General features: G+C 39.4%; 1 pseudogene; it reads left to right on the top strand.

Moving 5' to 3' along the window:
* Positions 1-2791: 2791 nt before the first annotated feature.
* Positions 2792-4200, top strand: LOC150058798 (splicing factor 45 pseudogene; annotated as a pseudogene).
* Positions 4201-10729: the final 6529 nt, after the last annotated feature.

Genomic DNA, 10729 nt, shown 5'->3' with positions numbered 1-10729 from the left:
TTAAGCTTTTCAGCTCAAAGCTAGCACTCTATCACTTTGAGCTAGTGTCACTTTTGGCTTTTTGGTGGTTAATTGGAGATAAGCGTCTCATGGGCTTTAGTGCTCTGGCAGGTTTTGAACTGCAATCCTTATATCTCAGCCTCCCAAATTGCTAGGATTACAGGAATGAGCCACCATTACCCAGCTTACCATACCTTTTTACAATTTCATTTTGATTTTAATTACGTAAAACATTCACTGGATTGAGTGTGAAGTAATATAAATGAAAGAATATCCCGAGAGGTTGTGCTTTCATATGTCACCTGCACTTTATACTTTCTTTACTGTGTTTTTAATATTGGTTATATTGGTAATGTTCTACTTCCTGTTTTGAGAGTAAAAGTAAATATAGTTAAACCTTGGAAAACATGGCTTGAACTACATAAGTCTGTGAATGCACTAACTTTTTTGGTTTGAACAATTTGGAAACACATCCAGATGAACTACATAATCTAAGCATATCAAAACTAATTAAGATATATTTATTGTGCCATAAAGTTAAGCCATAAATCCATAAATATATGTAGATAATACTCTATTTTATCATTTATAACCATGTAGCCTAGAAATAACAATAGTTAAGATAAATTTAGACACACTGTGAATTAAGTTAAAATGTAAATATAGTGTACCTCATTACTTTCTAGCATAAAACATATACAAATGTATTACAGAATGTTAAAATGTATCAAAATTGATTCAAGAGAGACCATAATGCATTTCACGGTTGAGAAATGCAAGTGTAAAGATGCAATATTAAATCATGATAGCATAAAATAAATACTAGTATAGAAAATGAGGTCATAAAGTGTCTCAGGACTGGCTTACGTTAGCAAATTAGGAAAGAGCCAAGTCAGACTTGTTAAGAAAAAGTCAAGTTTTATTTTAGTTCATGTAACCATTTATACTGAGTAATCAATTCTAAAGAGCATGAAGTGGAATGTCTAAGGAAAGAAGTTAATAATCACCCACAGAACTGGTCCCCTTACCCTCTTAAATGACTGACAGCCTTCTCGACACTGAAGACCCATCTTTTATCTTTCCACTGTCAATTGTTATCACTAAAGAAGAATTTTACCCTATCTGTACTCATCTCAAGAGATGGGTACTTTCATCTACATTTTTTTTTTCTGAGCTATTGTAATCCTCTGCTGGGAGAGTCCAGTGTTTGTACTAATTATTACAAACCACTGAGCCTATGTTCCTTTGAGTCTGCTTTTTTCATTTTTTATTTTTTGCCAGTCCTGGGCTTGGGCTCAGGGCCTGAGCACTGTCCTTGGACTTTCTCAAGGCTTAGCACTCTACCACTTGAGCCTCAGCACCACTTCCAGCTCTTTTCAATGTGTGTGGTACCGAGGAATCGAACCTGGGTCTTTGTGCATGCTAGGTGAGCACTCTACCACTAGGCCAAACTCCCTGCTGCTTTTTTTTTTTTTTTTGAGCTACAATGACACTTCCAGTTTTCTAGTTAATCAGAGATAAGAATCTCAAGGCCTTTCCTGCCTGAGATGACTTCAAACTGTGATCTTCAGATCTCAGCCTCCTGAGTAGCTAGGATAACAGGTATGAGCCACCAGCCTCCAGCTCCCAAAGATGCCTTTGGCAAAAGGAAAACTTTAACCCCAACCACAATTTGCATAGTTAATAAACAGAAATAGTGTGACTGTTACCTACCTCCTTCTGGGATACAAAGAAGTATCATCTCACAAATCATTCTTGTCAAAGTAAGAGGAAAACTAAATGAAGCTTCTGGATATACCTACAGTTAAGTAGGAAAATGGTGAACACTTGAACAAAACGTATAATAAGCAACCAGATGAACCCAGACTGATAAATCTTAAGAAAATGTACTTGGCAGCGTCAACAAACAAAACCAATAAGAAAACAGAGTAGTTTTTTTTTTTGCACATTTACGCATAGCGATCAAATGCAATGTTTGCATATTGTGTGGGGTGGACCCTAATTTGAACACCTTCAGAAATGTTTTTGAGACAACTGGGGACATTTCCAATGTGAAACAGACTAAATAATATTGATGGATTGCAGTTAACTTTTTTAAGCATTTTGAAAAGGACATGGTGGTGGCTTAAAAGCACATATTTATTATGTATCAAAATTGAAACAGCTCCATTCTGAGCTAGAATTAATGTGGACTGTGGCACATACCAGACTAATTACCCATGTCCATGCCTCGGGCCAAGACTGCAATGATGTAGCTTTTAAAGCTACAGTTGTTAGGACCAGACTTTCAGGAAATAAACAGTATTAGGTGTGAATTGTTTTACCAATAAAGCTTCAGGTCATTAGGACTGTATGTTAAAAATACACTAATGTGCAAGAAGAATTAAAAGTACATTAATGTTCAAGAAGAAATGTACTCACTACCTCACATTTGTAACTGTAACCCCACTATACATCATGCTGACAAAATTAAATTTAAAAACACGTTTTGTAGCATTTATCAGAAAAATGATATGACATGTTATTTCTCTAAAATAGTAAAGCTTGCATTACAAGTAGGAGAAATAGCTAAAGATTAGCAAAATAACATTGATTGCTAATGTGACTACATTGGTATTCATTTACTATTGTTTCTACATATGTTTAACATTTTCCAGGGTAAGTATTATTATTAGCCTCCGCCCTGCGCCGCCGAGTGCCTTGCGGACTCAGCCGAGGTTCGGCGCCGCCGCGGGGCTTCGGCCTTCGGGCGGCGGGGGGAGGAGGCTTCGGCCGCGGCCGTGCCCTATGGGCCAGATCCGCCCGGAAGGCCCGCATTAAACTGAAAAGATGTCCCTGTATGATGACCTAGGAGTGGAGACCAGTGACTCGAAAACTGAAGGCTGGTCCAAAAACTTCAAACTTCTGCAGTCTCAGCTTCAGGTGAAGAAGGCAGCCCTCACGCAAGCAAAGAGCCAAAGGACAAAGCAAAGCACAGTCCTTGGCCCTGTCCTTGACCTGAAGAGGGGCGGTTCCTCAGATGACCCGCAGATTGTAGACACACCACCCCACGTAGCAGCTGGGCTGAAGGACCCTGTTCCCAGTGGGTTTTCTGCAGGGGAAGTTCTCATCCCCCTAGCTGACGAATATGACCCTATGTTTCCTAACGATTACGAGAAAGTTCTGAAGTGCCAAAGAGAAGAGCGCCAGAGGCAGCGAGAGCTGGAAAGACAGAAGGAAATAGAAGAGAGGGAAAAGAGGCGTAAAGACAGACATGAAGCTAGTGGGTTTTCAAGGCGGCCAGATCCAGATTCTGATGAAGATGAAGATTATGAACGAGAGAGAAGGGAAAGAAGTATGGGCGGAGCTGCCATTGCCCCACCCACATCTCTTGTAGAGAAAGACAAGGAATTACCCCAAGACTTTCCTTATGAAGAGGATTCGAGGCCTCGGGCACAGTCTTCCAAAGCTGCAATTCCCCCTCCCGTGTACGAAGAGCCCGACAGGCCCAGGTCTCCCACCAGGCCCAGCAACTCCTTCCTTGCTAACATGGGGGGCACAGTGGCGCATAAGATCATGCAGAAGTACAGCTTCCGTGAAGGCCAGGGGCTGGGCAAGCACGAGCAGGGGCTGAGCACCGCATTGTCTGTGGAGAAGACCAGCAAGAGGGGCGGCAAGATCATCGTGGGGGACTCCACGGAGAAGGGAGAGACTCAGGATGCATCCAAGAAGTCGGATTCCAATCCATTAACAGAGATACTTAAGTGCCCTACTAAAGTGGTTCTGCTGAGGAACATGGTCGGTGCAGGAGAAGTAGATGAAGACTTGGAAGTTGAAACCAAGGAAGAATGTGAAAAATATGGCAAAGTTGGAAAATGTGTGATATTTTTAATTCCTGGTGCCCCGGATGATGAAGCAGTTCGGATATTTTTAGAAATTGAAAGAGTTGAATCAGCAATTAAAGCTGTGGTGGATCTGAATGGCAGGTATTTTGGTGGACGAGTGGTAAAAGCCTGTTTCTACAATTTGGATAAATTCAGGGTCTTGGATTTGGCAGAGCAAGTTTGATTATTTTTAAGAACTAGAGTCATTCCTGACGATCCTCAAATAAGCTACTGACTGAGCAGAGAGGAAGGCTGCAGCTCCGTGGCTGCTGGACACTGAGAGTCTTGGAAGGACTTCTAAGGGACCTGTTGATTGATCCCTTTTTTATTTTGTGGTTTTTTTTAATATAGTATAAAAATCCTTTAAAAAAAGTATTATTATTATTATTATTATTATTATTTTGTCGGTCCTGGGGACTGAACTCAGGGCCTAGGGACTGAACTCAGGGCTTGGGCACTGTCCTTGGACACGTTTTGCTCAAGGCTAGCACTCTGCCACTTGAGCCACATTGCCACTCTGGCCTTTTTTGTGTATGTGGTAGAGAGGAATTGAATCTAGGGCTTTGTGCATCTCTACCTCTAGGCTATGCTCCCAGACCAAGGACAAGTATTGTTTAAAATTTTTTTCAATACTAGGTTCTAAAATTTTTTATGATTTATTTTCTTTTTTTTTTAAATTTTTTATTGTAATTAGTAAAAGGGTTACATGATATTTGCCAGATAGAAGGTGCATTAATTCACATACATTGATACCCTTTCACATGTCTTGGTACCCATTACCCTCCCCCCCCACACTCCCCACCCGTCTTGGTTTTCCCCCCTTCCCTATCAAATTTCAAATAACTAAATACAAATAAATTCAATATATCAGATAACAAAGTGAGATACTGTAACAATATGAGATAACCAAGGGACAGCAAAGGAGATGAGAGATAACATAGTACATTAAGGACAACAATCATTCATTATATGGCTTTTGTTTCAATATCCTGGAGGTCCTTTCAGTTAGCTTCCTACTATATGGCCTTATGTATCAAGATTTTGCTGTATTGCAGATCTCTGCTAGTAGAGCCCAAGGTTTCTACTGATTATGACAAATGAGGGAAACCATTGAGCCTAAGTTCCTTTGAGTCTGGCTTACTTCACTTAATATGATTTTTTCTAAGTCTTTCCATTTCCTAACAAATAGGGCGATGTCATTCTTTCTGACAGCAGCATAGAATTCCATTGTGTACAAATACCACAACTTGTTGATCCACTCATCAACTGAGGGACATCTAGGTTGGTTCCATATCTTTGCTATGGTGAATAGTGCTGCAATGAACATTGTTGTGCTAGTGGATTTAGTATGCCCTAGATTCTGGATGGTTGGGTAAATGCCAAGTACTGGAATTGCTGGGTCATAGGGAAGCTCTATGTTTACCCTTTTGAGGCACTGCCACACTGCTTTCCATAGTGGTCGAACGAGTTTGCACTCCCACCAACAGTGTAGTAGTGATCCCTCCTGGCCACATCCCCTCCAGCATCTGTTATTATTTGTTTTCCTGATCCTTGCCATTCTAACTGGAGTGAGGTGGAATCTTAGAGTTGTTTTGATTTGCATTTCTTTTATGACCAGAGATGTTGAGCATTTCTTCATGTGTCTAGAGGCCATTTTTGTTTCTTCTTCAGAGAAGACTCTCTTTAGGTCTTTGGCCCATTTTTTAAGGGATGGTTCTTACTTTGGAGATTAGTTTTGGAGTGGTTCAATTTTTTGAGCTGTTGATATATTTTAGATATGAGGCCTTTGTCCGTTGTTTGGTTGGTGAAGATCTTCCACTCTGTAAGCTTCCTAATTAATTTACTAGCTATGTCCTTAATCTTGCCAAGGGCTATCTACAAATTCAACGCAATACCCATCAATATCCCAATGGCATTCTTTAAAGAAATAGAAGAGGCAATTCAAAATTTCATATGGAATAATAAAAGACCCCGTATGGCAAAAACACTTCTTAGCAGAAAGAACAGTGCTGGAGGAATTTCAATTCCAAACTTTAGACTCTATTACAGAGCTATAATTCTCAAAACAGCTTGGTACTGGCACAAGAACAGGCCTGAAAACCAATGGAATAGAACTGAGGACCCAGATATTAAACCACAGACCTATGGCCACCTAATCTTTGACAAGGGAGCCAAAAAATAGAATGGAAGAAAGACAGCCTCTTCAATAAGTTGTGCTGGCAGAACTGGTTAAGCACCTGCAGAAAACTAAAGTTGGATCCTTCTTTGTCACCTTGCACTAGAATTAACTCCAAATGGATCAAAGACCTGGAGGTAAAAGCTGACACACTGAAAACTTTACAGGAAGGAATAGGAGAAACACTAGGCCTCCTTGGCACAGGTCGAAACTTTCTTAATAAGGACCAAGAATCATAACAAATCAGAGAAAGGCTGGATAAGTGGGACTGCATTAAACTGCAGAGCTTTTATGATTTATTTTCATTTGTAGTGATTTTTTTTTGCCAGTCTTGTTGTTTGAACTCAGGGCCTGAGCACTTGGGCTTTCTCAAGAAGTTAAAGACTTGAAAAAAAATTGTATTAAACAAGGTAAGCCAGAGCCAAAAAAACATGGCCTCCCTCATTTGTGGTAACTAAAATGTGCCTGTAAAATCTATAAGTACAGTAAATACTGTGCAATCAACATACATTAATTAATACATATTAATATATTATATATGACTCTATATATTTTCACATTGGGGCCAAAGGAGAATATGCATAGGAGCATTGGAGTGGTTGAAAAAGGCTCAATAGCTATGTGCATATGCTCATATATAAAATAATATTCTATGAGATGAGATCTAAGAAAAGAAAACTTTTATTTGCCATTGTTGCTGTTTCTGTTTTCTTTTTCCTTTTTCTTATTTATTAGTTTGCTTGTATTTGGGAGTGTCAGGGAGGGAACAGAAAATGTGGAACAAGGGTAAACACTACAATAATGGTACTCACTAGAAAAAAAAGAAGCAATACTAGAGTTTGAACTCAGAGCCAGGCAGACCCTTACCACTTGAACCATGCATCTAGCCTCTTTTGATTCATTTATTTTGAAAAGGATCTTGACTTTATGCCCGCACCAGAATAGATCACAGTCCCCTATTTATGCTTTAGTATAGCTTGGATGACAGGTGCCTGCCAGCTTTTATTAGTTGAACTGGGATCTTGTGAACTGTCTTCCCAAACTGGCCTTGAAAGGCAATCCTCTTAACATCTGCCTTCAGAGTTCAGACAACTACAGTTGTGAACCACAGCACCCATACGAAAATCTTTTTTCGTATGACATTGGTGATTTAACTCAAGGTTTTGCACTTACTAGGTATGTACTCTATTTCCAGCCTCACATTTTTTGAGGTAGAGTTTTGATTGATAGATTGCAATCTTCTATTTATACTTCTTCATCTCCAATAGGTGAAATAACAGGCTTTTCCCACAACACTCAGTCATTGAGTGAGATGAGGTCTCATAAACTTTTATGCCAGAACTGGCCTAGCACCACAATTCCCTGATTTCTGCCTCCTAAATAGCTACCTTGAGCCAAGATGCCCAACATGAGAAACTTTTAAATAGGTTTCCCAAGTGGTATATTAGGAGACTTATGCTTCAAGGCAAAGTTATGCACTATGTAGAGAGTCTGGATCACACAATTTGGTTTACCAGAGTGATTTTTATCAAAGCTGCTTCACAGTTCTGTAAATTGTAGATAATTGATGGAAAAGACAAACAACTCTTACCAAAGAATGTAAAAATTCTGTCCTGCTTGGTAGTGTTTTAACTGAATTCTCTTTCTCCCTTTGGAAGAGTTAACTTTGCTTCCATTTGGGTGTTCAACTGCCTTCGCTCTATGGAAGAGGATGTATTTTTTCTCCTTCGAAGCTGCCATATCTACCTGTTTTCCTCCTTATGAGATGAATAAAATCGTTAACACAGGCTCACTTGTATATCTGTATACGATTCATAATTTTACCCTTTTTTGAGATTATTATTGAAAATGATGATAAACATGACTTTCTTTGGGAGTTGAAAGTAAAAGAAAATAATTGATATACTTATGACTTGTTATATGTTGAATACTTATGAAATAATTTTTAAAATAAATCATAATATGGTTGTATAAATAGGAATGTACTTTTCCTTTTATCTGCACATACTTTATAAGTATTGATCTAGGCTGCCAAATTACTTGTGCTGGACTGATGGCAGCCTAGAAAATTAGCAAAATGAGTTATGTTTAATGGTGACAGCAGGCACGTGGGTCAGGCAACTCATACGTGGAAAAAAAAAGCAGAGGAAGAATTATAGGTGATTTTAGGCCTCAGGTTTACATTTCTGGTTTTCATAGATAAAGTCCTGCCACTCACCTCAATATGCCAAGGAAATGATGAGTATTGGTAAAGGGCAAATAACTTATCACATGTGTATCAACAAGAGAAAGCATTTTCTACTCTCTTTAGAGAGCAGACATGACGAACAGATTTAAATAGACAAGGAATGAAAGATAGGGGTGAGATGCGTGAATAGTTAAGTCACAGCATGTTCTTCTGGTGCTATCAGGCAATCTTACAGTCGATTGCCACAGATTTAGACAGGTGGTACTTTCTTACAGTGTCATTGACACCTGGCAGGTGGCCTGGTCTTTCCTGGATTCTGAAAGCAAAAGGATTGCAGTGGGTAATGACTCAGGATAGAACAGAGGACAGACACAAAACAGAAGCCAGGATGCCTAGCTTTTATTCTGACTTTAGTTAGTTCACCAAATAAGGAATCCTTTCCTCTCAGGAAAATCAGGTGTTATAGAAGAGGAAATCTTGTATGCATGCCAATGATTGCATATTCTCAAGCAGGTATATTTTTGCTGCTTCCATTTCCTGTGAACATCAGACACTCAGTTCTTCAGTTTTGAACAGACCCTTATCAGCAGTTCTCATGGAAGCTTCCAGGCTATAGCCTTGACATGTGGCTAGGTCCTTGATTCCCTTTTTTTTGCTGAAGTCTCCAGCTTCTGGGTCTGAGAAGTTCACACATTTCTCCAACTCTCCTGTCTGCAGATAGACATTGTCAGAGTACCTGGAAAGCCAATTCAATCTAATAAGTCTCTATAACTGTATAAGTTCTTTTGGCAGTCTGTATGCCAGGGACATTTTCATGAAGTGTGAGAGCTCACCAGTATCTATGTATGTATGCATGTATGTATGCATGCATGTATGTATGTATGTATGTATGTATGTATGTATGTATGTATGTGTGTGTGTATGTATTTATCTATCTGTGGGTGTGTGAAAGTTGAAAACACTTCAAAACAAACATAGAGAACATCTTTTGAAAATGTGTATCAAGATTCCAACTTGTTTTTGGACCTCAAATACATTGTTGAAAAACCCAGCAAACCTGTATGCTTTGCCAAAAATAAACTTGTTTCAATGTAGGGGTCTCACTTTATATGTCTACTTGTTCATTTCCCCATTGTTCTCTTTCTCCATCTTTCTCTTCTTTCTTTTTCTCTTTCTCTTAACAGTGTACTGTTTTCTACAATGGAGCAAATGGGAATTGTTTCTGGCTGTAGTTACCGATTGGCACTGTGACCTCTGCCACTTCTTGGAATGGTAATTTAGGAATCACCTTCCATAACCATTTGGGCCACATAAAGGGTTTGTTTCAATTGAGTTTAGTGACAATCATCTGGTCAAAATTTTTTTATGCTTAAATGAATTGTACAAATGTAGAGATAGCAAATTTGGCCCCAATAACTACACTGAGTGTACTTTTGAGAAAGGTTACATTAGGAAATGTCCTTGATCTTCTATTGAATTTTTTACTCCACTTTTTAAAAATTCCATTTCTAAAAAAATTGCTAAGTCAGGCCCTTGTGGCTCATGCCTGAAATGCTATCCACTCAAGAGACTGGAATCTGAGGACTGATATTCAATGCCATCCTGAGTTGGAAAGTCCATGAGAGTCTTATCTCCAAGTAACCATCAAAAGAAGAAAAAACAAAACAAAACAAAACAAAATCCAGAAGTGGGACTGTGACTCAAGTGGTAGAACACCAGCCTGGAGTAAAAAAGGACAGGACTCAGGCCCTGCATTCAAGCCTCAGTCCTGGCATAAAACACACACACACACACACACACACACACACACACACACACACGCCATCATTAAAACTAAACTGGGTATTGGTGGCTCATGCCTACATTCCTAGCTACTCAGGAGGTTCAGAGTTGAAGATCAGGGTTCAAAGTCAGCCCAAGAAGCAAACTCTGGAAGACACAAAAACCACTTAATAACTCTTTCTTTAATGAATGAAATCGAAACTCAGCACCTTATAGGAAAGGATTGGGTTTTTACTTGCAAACCCAGGATCTACCTGGCACATAAAGCCTGTTTAATAACAGTTTCACTAACTTTCCATTGGGGAAATAGGATGATTGTGGTATCGTTTTAATGGAGGGAAATCAAGCAATGACCCATTTAATCACCTGTCACATTTCTCCATTGTTTCCCTTTCTCATATTCATCATGAGTTTGACGTTTCATCAAACACTACAGGTGCTTGAAGTTCTGTGGGGGTGGAGTATTACACAAATGTTTGAGATATTTAGTGCCCATAGATAGTTATTGCACTCACTAGCCATTGATTTGCATACGATACTAACAGAGCCAGTGCCAAGCACCTGGGAAGCATTTTTCTGTATGGGGGAGCAGGGGAGGGAATGAAGGGGAGGGGCAGGGAGGCCTTTAGGTGTTTTTGTGGAATTGCACGCTAGAACAAGTAGGTTCAGAATGAGGGCTCCTCCTTCGTCTGCCACAGGACCAAACCCCATCCTAAGGCT

Source organism: Megascapheus bottae, chromosome 9 (assembly GCF_031878675.1).
Source record: "Megascapheus bottae isolate mThoBot1 chromosome 9, mThoBot2.hap1, whole genome shotgun sequence".
NCBI classification, from domain to species: Eukaryota; Metazoa; Chordata; class Mammalia; order Rodentia; family Geomyidae; genus Megascapheus; species Megascapheus bottae.
Note: the sequence above shows the minus strand (reverse complement) of the source record. Positions and strands in the feature narration are given on the sequence as shown.